Source organism: Anas platyrhynchos, chromosome 9 (assembly GCF_047663525.1).
Source record: "Anas platyrhynchos isolate ZD024472 breed Pekin duck chromosome 9, IASCAAS_PekinDuck_T2T, whole genome shotgun sequence".
NCBI lineage: Eukaryota > Metazoa > Chordata > Aves > Anseriformes > Anatidae > Anas > Anas platyrhynchos.
Genome location: NC_092595.1, coordinates 343971 through 356369, shown reverse-complemented (window position 1 = coordinate 356369; position 12399 = coordinate 343971). Strand labels below are relative to the sequence as shown.

The 12399-nt window shown below is 42.0% G+C and overlaps 1 long non-coding RNA gene across 12 annotated transcripts in view; it reads right to left on the bottom strand.

The window, feature by feature from the left end:
- LOC101798394 (uncharacterized) overlaps positions 1-12399 on the bottom strand; it is a 95600-nt gene that overhangs the window by 71307 nt on the left and 11894 nt on the right. For 9 of the 12 annotated variants that reach the window (XR_011811522.1, XR_011811519.1, XR_011811523.1 and 6 more), the window contains 4 exons: positions 11532-11676; positions 11004-11074; positions 8397-8459; positions 8186-8277 (listed from right to left, as the gene is read on the bottom strand). This is a non-coding gene — a long non-coding RNA (uncharacterized lncRNA). Of the gene's footprint in view, positions 1-8185; positions 8292-8396; positions 8460-11003; positions 11075-11531; positions 11677-12399 lie in introns of all 12 variants that reach the window. The other 3 variants (XR_003499073.3, XR_011811526.1, XR_011811520.1) reach the window with 2 other exon arrangements.

Genomic DNA, 12399 nt, shown 5'->3' with positions numbered 1-12399 from the left:
CAGTATTAGTCCCAATGAGATATTTGATTTATAAAAAATAAAGAATCTGCAAAATGTAACCTAGCGTCCTTTATTTATAATTTCTTGCTTCCCGTAATAAAGCTAACTCTGCAAACCCTGTCTATATGTTATTTTTATATCTAAGAGCACTAAGCGATAGCAGTTTGGCAGGACAGATCTGACTAAGAGAGAAATAAATTGTTCAGCTTCCCAAGCATGCAAGAACAAGACCATGCTCCATAGCCCGAAAAGCCTGATTTTTAAAGCAGTAGGATGAAAATGACTCAGCCTGTGTTAAAATTAGAGGTATGACAAGATTAAGGCTGCAAAGTAAGTACTGAACGTATTTTAACTCGACTTAAAGAAACTTTGTTGTTAATGCCTGGTAAGGGAAATGCAAGAGATCTAGAAACTTTATGAGTCTGTAAAACACCTTGTAGGTTTGATTATTTCATAAAGCATTCATTTCCCACCACAACTACTGGAGGAAAGCAAGATCTGACCGAGCAAATCATCTGTATGGGGCAGAGACAACACTTTGGGCCTCAATCCCTGCATTTCAGGGGGGTCAAACAGCCCCAGCACTATGCATACATGGGTGCAAGCCACAGACACAGGATGACGATGTAAGGAAGGGATGAGACAAGGGAACAACTGCACCACACAACATGCTGCCTCGTGCCCCTGCGTGCCTGTTGTCAGCAACAACTTGCTCTGAAAACCTCCACAGCCACCTTTAGCTCTTTCAGCACTCCCTGTTCATTGGAATCTATGCAGCCGGTTTCTCCAAGTCCACACCTTTCCCACACACCAGGGGGAAAACAGCTCTCAGCCCAGCAAGAGCCAGAGGGAGATGCTTCAGGGAGTCAAGTGCTCACCTCCCCACTCTCTATAGCACTCTGGCAGCAACCCAAAGCATATGGCACAATAGCTCACAACAAAAGCTTTTATCAAATCAAATACTGACAGAGCTGTAAGTCATTTAGCTCAGAATAACCCTGATAAGTTTTCCTGTGTCTTCTATTGCTTCTGTGTGCTCAGAGACAGAAGCACAGTGTTTCTGGCAACTTTAATAGCAAATAGTTACTAAAAAATAAAATAAATGTATATAAAAACTTCCAACACTTTGGATGCAAGATGAAAAAATGTAAATGGAAAGAGTACACTAGGCCAAATAACCAAAATGAGAGATTACCCTTGCCTCCTTCCAAAACCACTACTTAGAGCCAGGCAAAGTACTTCACAGCTCAGTATTTCTCCCCAGGCTTTTCCTTTCTCTTAAACGAATTCCTCCAGCTGGCCCTGTTTCATTCTATAGTGCATTTTAATTTATTTATTTTTTTTCATCAGTTGAATTCAGGTGCATACAGGTATTTGGGATCTGCCAGTAGGTGGGTGTTGTTCCTGATGAGATTTCCTTACTTTCCTCATTGCCTAGGTTTCTTTCTTAACAAATCCCTAGCTAGCAAATCAGAAGTTAAAAAAAACAAAACAACAACAACAAAAAAAACACACACACACAAAAAAACCACAAGAGCATTGCCTCCTGAGTTATTCTTTCAATTATTTTCTGTCTTTCTGCTGTATTTACATATGGATCACACAAATACATACATGCTCTTTACAGAAATATGGTAAACCAACTGCCATCAAAGTATTCTGCATCTCCCATTACAGATTAACAAAGTCCTGCCTAAGTTTGTGTTGAATGATTTGCATAAATGTTACGCTTTTTCCCCTAATACGAGGGCACAGAGGACAATACTGTGATAAATTACTATTCCATTCACACAGTTAGTTCTGACTGTCTCCCTAGGTCTCTTGCACAAGCCCAGAGTCCCTGAGCTTCTATTAGTAGCACTGGCACTGTACTGTGGAGTGAGGACTGCAGGCAGAGCCTTGGTGGCCAGCTTTTTGGGCATGGATCATTTTTACTGATGCAATATTGAATGGCTGTGATATACAACCAAGGATGAGCAACTACAGACCACCAGCATTTTGATGCTAGCAATTTTAAAAGAATTAAAACATTAGTAATGAAGAAACAGATTGGACAATTCAGAGTCTCATTTACCTGGATGGATGGCTGTAAAATAGAGGTATTAATAAGAAAACAATTTGCACCAGCTGCTTGTGAACCAGTCTGAATATGTACCACTTCAGCAACAGTTCATCATTTGTCACATCTTACTGCATTGCACATTATGACAAGTGGAGGTTCTAGATTTGCACTGTTTGAAGCAGCTGCATTTTTGATTTCACCAAACCTTGCTTTTCCTGCTCCAGCTATGAGAAATGCACTTGAGTGCAATTTGAGCACAGAAAGCTGATTTTGCCTAAAGAGTTTTCCAGTCCTCAGCTGTGAAGGAACAAATACAGTCACCCTTCTAGAAAGGGAATGAGTGGCCTGGCTTAGCAACACCAGTCTCACCAACATGACTGTGAATTAGGTGTAACTGTCACAAGTTAGTGCAGCCACACCAGAGCAGAACTTCCATGAGACCAGGATCATGCAGACTGCAGAGCTGATGAAAATGTATTATTAGGTCCCCTGGCTCATCTCACATTGTCCTAATCTTTCTTATACATCACTGTGTGCATGAATTATATTACATTTAGTTAACAATGAAGAATTCTCAAAATTAGTGTGGCACTGGATGTGTTCAAAGTGTTCCAATGTGTAATTAATGATGAGCTTTGCTCTTCTATCTCAGTTTCCCTGTCAGTCAAGTGGGGATACTGTCCAGCTGAAGCTGCTGGGGACTTAGCACATGTGCTCCATTAGATTGTGCTGCCATGGGAGCCCTGGAGCAAGCAGTGCTATGGAGCCTCAGCCAGTGAGGTGGGCCACAGACCCAGGCCTCCCAGCAGGAAAACGCCTCCATAGGCATCAGACAACGCACTTTTTTTCTCCCCCCTCATTAACCACATTGCCTTATGCAGCTTGGTGAAGTCTGTAAACACATGCAATTAAAAACGTCAGCATGTGATAAAATGTCATTGAAAGAAAACAGATAGTTCTTCTGAGATCCTTATTTTCCGGAGCAGGAGTGCCTGCAACAACGGGGAAGCAAGTACCTCAGAGATGGCAAATGTGCCTGCTGAGGCTCAACCTCTCCATGATGTGGTCCTGGCGTGGCTGATGGCCTGTGAGCAGATGCACGGTGCCAGCCATGGTCACCACATCCCAAATGTTCCCTGGTCCTTGTCTGAAACCATTTCACAGCCACGACAGTTGAACACTGCCATTAAGAGGTGCAGAGGCATGACGTTCAGGCCAACTGACACAGACAAGGTGGGGACAGGCTGAGGCTGCCACCACCCCACAGAGCAGCCCAAGAGGCGGCTGCAGCTTGGTGCTACATGCTCCTTGGGGCTGTGGCCACCTCAGCTCAGATGCTCTGCCCTTAGAGGAGAGAAATAGAGAATGCAGATCCTGCTGCTCCTTCCATCTTCTCCCCTCTCCCCCACGCCCTGCAGAGCAGCTCAAAATAAAAATGTGAACATAATGTTTTGGCAAGTAATGAAATTTCCTCCTTTCTGAAAATGACTATGTCCCTGTACTTGTGCCTGGGGCTTCCTGCACTACATCCCCGTTCCTCTTTGTAGCTGAGCTGCCTGGTGTGGGGAATGGCCCTTCCCTATGCAAACTTCACAAACAATCAATACCTGAGTCCTCGCGGAATTACTGCCCTGGGTAAAATTTGGCCCACAGTGTTGTGTGGCAATAACTTGTGAATATTTTTTGTTTCTAAAAGCATAAGAATGTGCTTTTCAAGAGTAATGCTTTCTAGAAAACTGGTCTGTGGTATCAACCCATTGAAGAGGGAAGCTGAAAGTTCGTAACAACCTGCAAGTATGTATTGCACAGCCCTTCCAAAGGAACACTTACGTAAAGGTCAGGTGTGGTTTCATGGCACAGCTTTATGCCTTGGCCTCTCAAAAGTAGACTATATTCTCAGCAAATTGCTCCCCTTATTTACCACTGTGCATCTGTGACCTTTCCTGTGGTCAGAAGGCGCCTGGCTGGTGCTGCACGAACTGACTGAAGGCTGACCACAACCAGCATGAGGTGCTTCCCAGCCCCACAGCTGACGGCCCCACCACCCACCTACACCACAGTGCACAGGGGCGCTCAGCCAGCACATCACCCACTGGCACACACCGCACAGCATCAGTCTCCCAGCAGGACAACTTCACTTCCTCCAGAAAACTCTCTGGGAGAATGAGCATCACTCCATTACTCGATCTGAACTATTCAAATACGCTCAATTTTGCTGGGCAAAGCCCCTTGGGTTCTATTCTTCCATACAGGCATTGCTTTCATGAGACCTTGCAAGGATTGCAAGAAAGCATTGATTATACATTTTTCAGAGCAAGCCATTGTAAGAGAGAGGGTGAACAGGCTGCTGAAAAAACAAACCCTAGGAAGCAGACTGCTGGTATAGCTGGAAGGGAGTGAATCATTCTTGTTTCAGAAGCAGTATCATTAGCCTGGAGCTAAAAGAAGCAAAATAGGGAGTAAGATAAGGCATTTGATAGGAACAATGTCCTTGTGTTTCTTTTTTTTGTTATGATTAACAGCTATTACCAGTAAGTAGCAGAACCTGTGACTCTACAGAGAATATAAAGTTTTGTTCTCAGAATAGGGGGCAGCATTTTCACCAAACAAGAATGGACATGGGAGGTTATTTTAATTCCTGGCATAGCTGGGCATGTCTTATCTCCAGCTCATGAAAAAGCGGAAATGCATAATGAAGACAGACGGTTTTCTTGCTAGGTAATGAGATACAACTTTCACCATAGGATGAGAATTGTTGGCAAGATGTGGTAACAGTAAAGAGAAACTCAGTATTGCCAACTGAATAGATCTGTCACATTTCTTTCTACAACTGTTATGTCTACTACTGCTACAAATAGCACAGCTGAGTGATAACACTTTAAAAATGTGAAAAAAAATATTTTCTCTATTTCCACCTCTGTTTGCCTTGAAAATCTGACAACATTTTGTTTGGTCAAAGTCATATTTCAGGTCCACAGGGCCAACATTTCTTAGGCCTTTAAACCTGTGCTGGTCATTAACAGCAGCAGAACTTAAACAGTTCACAGCAACTGACGTGGGACAGAGAAGGCAGTCTTGTTAAGTGTCTTTTAACTAGAAGGAAATAGGAATAAGATAACCTTGCACAAGAACGTTAGCTTTAAAACGTTGAAATGGAGTTTTAATATCTGCTGGTTATGTCCTTAACCTACAGAAATAATTTCATGTTGCCAGAACCTTCCATCCATGGAAGTCACACTGATTTCATGAACTTCTTTAGAATCAGTCCTTAGATTACTCTATTTTTTACTACATGAAGAACAAATAAGCTCCAGCTGAGTCTATATATGTTTTAAAGCTATTCTAATATGCACATAATTAATATGTATATTACTCAGGAAAGAGCAAACATCAAGTGCTGCAGTAAGGTTCATGTCACACATTTGATTACTGTACTGAAATATGCTACTGTAAATAAACTAGTACATTACAGTTTGTTATGAATAATTACAATTAAAACAGCAATTTACAAAATGAATGAAGCAAGAACATTTTGTAACTCTATTCTTCTTACCATACTTCATAATTTGAGTAAAACATTAAATCTGAGTCTGCTTAAACAGAGGAAGGATTCGTAAGTATCATTTATTAATTTGGAAAGCACTTCAGTCACACACAAAAAATATTAAAGCATATCCAAGATCAGCTTATGCATAGGTTTTGATAAAACATCAGTTTGTATGCCATGCAAAATAAACTGGTCCTTAGCCACCTTTCACAGGTCTCAGAGGTGAAGCTCAAGACAGTGTCTTGCAGAGGTGGTGACCCACCCATCAGGAAGCCCTGTTGCTGACTGTGGAACATTGATGCCTGAGAAAGAATCCATCCTATCTAATAACAGAGGACAAGGGAGAGAGGTGGGCTTCTAAGGTCCATCCCAGCTGATGCTCAAGGAGGTGAATAGAAACTACGTGCGTCTCATCAGCCAAGCTTTTTCACAGCAAGATCTGCCTTATGACATTGCGGTCAAAACTGATATCTGAGTGCAGGGCACAGAGTTGGGAAAAATAGGCTGCACTTTGGCAAGTGATTTTAGAAGAAGTCAGCTTTTGAGACCTAGAGATAAAAAGAGACAGATAGGTCAACAGGATATGAGTAATATTACTGTATCTTTTAAAGGGATTTTTAAAGTAGACCAAAGATGCTTTTATGCAACTTATTGAAAATGACCTAGGAGATTGGCAGGAAAATGACATGAAAACGGCCCAGGAGAAAAGATCATTTGTAAGGGGATCCCCTACTCATCTGTTACTGCCTACACTCATTGTTGCAGCCTTAGATGGAGGTTGAGCAAAGGACCTGACATCCTGCTCTGCTACACAGAAATCCCACAGAGGACCCAGGGGGCCTTTAGACCATATGGCATTCTTCAGGCACTGGGTGATACTGGGAGAAAACAGGATGCATGTTTGGCTCCAGCAGGGTTGAAATTCCCTCGAAGATGGGATACCTTTGGATAAAACCTTGCAGCAGAGAGCAGAAGCCTGTAATACTATCCTGTCATGGTTGAGGACACCAGTAGTTTTTCACTGGGTTTGATTAAAGGAAGTTTATAATTCTCACTTCTTTCTAATACCAATGGATTAATCTAATTTTTGCTAATCTGGCAGCACAGAGTAGCTGACACCTGATTCCTCCAAGTCACAACAGCTGCTTGCAGCTGCGTGAGCCAGAGATTGTTAAGCACACAGTTAACTCCCACAGACCGACTTAATTCCCTTTTTTTTCTATAACCATTTCTTAGGCGAGTCTCTCCTGGTATTTTAAAAATTCATTTTAATCAATTTAAGATTAATAAAGAAACAATTAAATCCTTAGGGCCTGCAAACTCCAATCTCTGCCACACTGGATGTGATGAATCAGCTTCAGCACTGCCCACTGTGGTGCCCGCTGTGGGAAGCCTCCGAGGAGCTGTTGCTGCAGCTGAACTAGGTCACTCGACTTGCTATTTACAGAGAAGCAACCGTTTCTGTGATTGTATGTTTCTCTGTTTCTTATCTTAAAGAGAGCTGTTGTATTCTGAGGGCACAACCTCTGACAATATTGGACTGTGGCCACACATGCTGTGGCTCTGCCTGTACATTTGCAACAAGCAGAGGGCCAGACACACGCACAGCCAGGAGGTCATTCAAACGAGCCTGAGAGGAACAAGGTTTGCAGCTGCCGGCACCAGGGCACTGCAACACACAGGACCCCATTCCACTCCTAGAGCACAGTGCAGCACCTATGCAAAGGACAGGCTCCGAAATTCCTCCAGTTACTTCCCCCACTCTTCCCCAGGCTGGGAATAGAAAGCAGCAGTCCAGACAGCCAGTCCTCTGTGCCAGCCTCCGATTCACACCTCCTCCTAAAACCAAGCCCAGCTCCACTCCCTTCACAAAACTGCCTCAGCTCTGCCAGCTTGCTTGGGGCCAGCTATAGTGCTGCAGCCCTGAGGCACTCCAGGGCATCAGCAGCAAGTCTCTGCTGTGAACACTCAAGCAGCACACGAGGAAATGCAGCTCCTGTGTCACCAGCTCAGGGCTGTAAGCCTGGCAGGTTGGCTGCTCGTGTGCATATGTCTCTGGGCCACGGCAGCATTGGGATGTGAGCACCTTGCTGTGTCCAGCATGGGGCAGAAGGGGGCTGGAGAGCAATGGGGAGACTAGCACCCTTAGGCTGTAGGAAAGCTCTCCATGTCCATTGCCAGGTGGTAATGGAGGCTGCAGAGATGTTACAGAACTTTGTGGCACAGAAGTTCCTGGTGTGTAGCTGGAGATCAGCAACAGGGCTAAGAGAAGGGCAGAAACCCCGTAGTCTGCCCACATCTCTGCACTCAGTCCTTCCCACCTATGTTTTCCCCCAGCACACCCCTTCTGAGCACTTCCAAGGAACAGGCATAGGAGTCCCCTCAGTGAGGACCCTTCAGCAAAGCCATGATTTCAGCTACTGTTCACATAGGCTGGAGCGAACGGGATACAAGGAAGCTACACACCAACCCTTTCAGGAGCAGCCAGGCTCTGCCAAAAGCAGAATGCTGCCCATTATCAGCTTGCAGCTATGCTGGAAAGCAGATCTGAACTAACACAGGTTTGCAGCACTTACCTGAGAACATCAGTGACCCACTTTGCAAGAGACAAGTGCACAGCATCCCATGGGAGCAGGCACCCCCTCCTCAGCCACGTCCAGCTCTGCTCCTGTGTGGAAAAGCCTGGCCACACATTAATGCCAGAATTCAGCCCAGCTCCCCTCAGCAAGGATGGAGCTGGGCAGCAGCTGAGGCACTTCTCTAATGCTGCTCTGCTGCCAGGCTCACCTGACTTCAGTTATTGCTCCTCACACCAGAGCCCTGAGAGAATCAGACACAGCAAGGGTTTCCCTGCAATGAGAAAGGAACAAGCAGTGCTCAGCTGGGCCTTAAAAGGGGAAACAAAAAACATCACAAAGAACTGCCTGCTCTTTTTCAAAAGCAGCAGTTTCACTTCCCTTACAAGCAGTGGCTCCAAGTAACAAGATGCCTTGAGTAATTAACTGAATGTTCTTTGGACAGAGCTTGCAAAAGGAACTTAAATGTATTAAATAAGAAAGGAAGATCTAAAGCCCAGAACTGGTTCTTTACTAACAGGCAAAAGGTTTGGACTGAATCCTTTTTACACCATGCTTTACAAGGACCTTACACTGAAATTATTCAATAGAAAGAACTGAACAGAGTCCTACATATTTGTCAGGGGCTAACCAGAAAAAGCAAGCTTTATGGTTGGTTTGCTTTTTTTTTTTTTTGGCATTACCATGACAGAGCTGTAAAGATTTAGCAGTAGCACCACATTAGCCTTCAAGAAACAAATAGAACAACTGCTTCCTCAGCTAGGTCATCTTCTATAGCAAGTGTTATATTTGCCATTATCAGAGCTGAAAGTGGAAAGGAATACCTCATTAACACATGGAAGGACAAAGGATCTTCTGTGTAGCAAGGGCCTGCATAGTGCTAGGTGCCAGTACTGAATTATGTCAGTATCCCGAATTATGCTTGCCCAACACAACCTTCTGCTCCTTTAGAAGAAGCCACTTTAGTGTAAAACTGTATAATTGTCCTCCTTGAATTCCTATTTTTTACTTTCAACAAGAAACAAAACCAACGTTCTACAGTCAAGATAAGGTAATCATAGCAACATACACTTGTTCTAGATGGAAACACACCTGTGCAGCATCAGTATTACTACACAAGACTCAGATGCTCTATTGTATTTGGAATAAATTGCAATAGCAGGGAGATAAATGTGCCTTGTGGTCTGTGGGGAAAAAAAAAAAATCTAACAGAAATACGGAGAAGGTGTTATAATTATTTAATGGGTTTATTTTGATACCACCAAAAAGAAAAAAAAAAAAAAAGCAAGATTAAATCAGTCTTTAGCCATTTTTACAAAGTGGCTTTGAAGGATAAAAAGTCTGCTACCCTCCTGTGTCTTTGCCCCAAAACTAGTACTATGCACTATGTAGAGGAGGCAAAGGCAGTCACGTCACATAACAGCAAGTGGCACCAGAAAAGCCTTGAGGAGCCAACTCGAGAAATCTAAAAAAAAAAAAAAAAAGAAGAAAAAAAAAGAAAAAAAAAAGAAAAAAAAAGAACAAAACGGTATGAGGTCTGCTGAGATACCTACTACAGTCTCACCATGCTGTATGCTGGCCGAACACACCTACTTTGACCAGGAAACCATTAAAAGCAGCTGCACTCTTCTATTAAACTGAGAAAGCTTTCATGATGTGACTTTTTCCAGCTCTTCATAACTGGCTTGGTATAAATGGTCAGATTGGGAGTTATACACAAGGCAGGGCTTTCCATATTTCAGGCAGACTGTTTCATGCCAGCTATTCTGGAAATTAACTTGAGCACAAACGGTATGTGATGTGCAAAGACACAGAGATAAATCAGCTGCTACAGAACACTCAAAGGCTAGAGGACTACGATTGCTTTTACATTCAATTCCTGCTCTGGCAAGTGCTCTCTTTCTCACAGCAGCTTTCCAAAAGGGTCCAGCCACCTCAGAGACTTAAGCTCCAGCATTCCTGCTTACCAGCTGCCTAACTCAGACAAGGCTGCATCTCTAAGTTAAAGTTTCAGGACACCTAAAAAAAGATCTGAACTTACTAGGAAGCAAGAGTCCTAATGCTGCAGAGCAACATAGTGTCTATTTCATAACTAAGCCTCTCATATTCCAGAAGTGTTTTTGTTTCTTCCAGGGAGGAGCAACACGACAAAAATATTTCCTGTTTACCTATTCATATTCAGCTGTGATAGAGACAAAAGATTTCAGCTCATGCCCTCACTTGCTGATTGAAGAGAAATAAAGATGAAACAAAATAGTCAAATATGTTTCCTTTTTGAATTAAAAAGGTGGTGGTTGTTGTTGTTTTACCTTAGAAACCTAAGTCCTCCTTCACTTGAACGTGACTAAGAGCTGGTGCAATGACAAATGATGGAATAAACCTGTAAAGTTTATGTGTGACGTTTCAAAAAGCTTTTTTGCCAATGTCATAGACTCAGCATTGCTGGCATTCCTGAGATAAATAACTCAATTATTTAAAGAAGCAAAAAAGTTTCAAGCCTTCTTTACATATCAAAAAGAAGGTGAGAAAAGAACAGAAGGACTATTTATTGTATGTTATTTGCAAGTCACATCTAACTTCATACTCTAGCTGAGATCATGGGTAAACACATGTTGTATCATGTACAGGGCTCAGTTATTTCATTTTAAGGTGGTGGAGCTATTTCACGTTTGAAAATTATTGGATAGCCAACAATTTTAGATCTGTCTTTTTCACCTATTATAAAAAGTATTTTTTCTATATTTATCCCTTTAATGTTCTTGCTTTATCTGCTTTAAACACAATCTCTCTGCTCCTTGATGTGCAAACAACTGCGTACCTTGCTGAGGACTCCCAGTTGCACCCTATTCTTCCATTCCTACTGTCAAAGCAATCTCTGAAAAGATAGGCCTATAAGAAAATCAAAATTCAAGGACAGATTTTGTAGTGAAGCAACAAAAAATATTCAATGCTTTAATGACAGTGTTTGTTATTGGTGTCATCATTTCAGTTACCAACTTCTGTTTTTTGTCTGTTACTGAGTTTAAATCTGAGTAAAATACAAACATTAAATCATTGTCATAATCAATGAATAGTTGTTTAGTCTTTTTTCATCAGCCAATTAACATAGCTTATCTAGGGAAAAAAAAAAAAAAACAAACAAAAAAAAAAACAGACATTAATACTCAAAGAGACGGGACCTAAGCTTTCAGTCATAAGCTTATGCTTAACTTTCTATGGTTTGGGTTGGCACAGTTACTGTGGACCTAGTCCTGTTGAATCGGGGACCATTCAGAGATCATGCGATGTATCATAACAAGGCACAGGACATGATCAGATTCAGGCTGCAAGTGGCTAAAGAACATACCTTTTTGCCTTTTCTACTTGTCGTTTTCAGTGCTGTCATCCTGCCATGCTGATGACACAACAAATGGAAAGAATTCAGTACAATTTTTTTGTAATGGTATTTGTAGAGTGCCTTGTCCTGATGAATCCAACTCAAAAAGCATCTGCTACAGAAAGTAAATAAAATATTACAAGAATCAAATTCTAATAATTGATTAGTTCTATTTTTTCTAATAATAATTAACTAATGCTATCTTAGTTCTAATTATTCTAATTATTCTAATAATTAACTAGGAAAGCAATGCTTCCCTCACAGAGTATGCTAACACATACTGCTCCAAACTCATTCCATTCATGGCTGTAGTATTACTTTGGGTTTCCATCAACAGAGGTAAGAGCAGGTTTGCTACTTCCTTGCTTGATTTCATTAGCCTGACCACTGCAAGTTAGGAGGATCATTTTGAATAGTTAAGTGATTTACGTTAATTTCCCTCTGGGGCCAGTATGAATTTATAATACTGCACATTTAAATGCATTTTGTTGATGTAGTAGTCTTTAAAGTGTACCATCCTAAAGAGAACCTCATTAATTACACAGGAATATATTCCCCAGCATGCTACAGAAAAATATGGATTCCTTTCCCAATCAGTTTTACATTTCACATATCCATAACTATAGATTTAGTCTCCTGCATGAGATAAAGAAATAGCATAACCTAGTTCTTCCAAGCACAATGGACCTGCCTATGCGGAGTCTCAGGTGGACCTGTGACTCTCCAGTAACTGGTTGTGCTTCAGCAAATGCAAATTATTAATAAGGAACAAGGCAGTGATTTTAGCTTTGCATATGGCATTGGCACAAAGAATGCTGGAACTGTGACTACAGCTTTG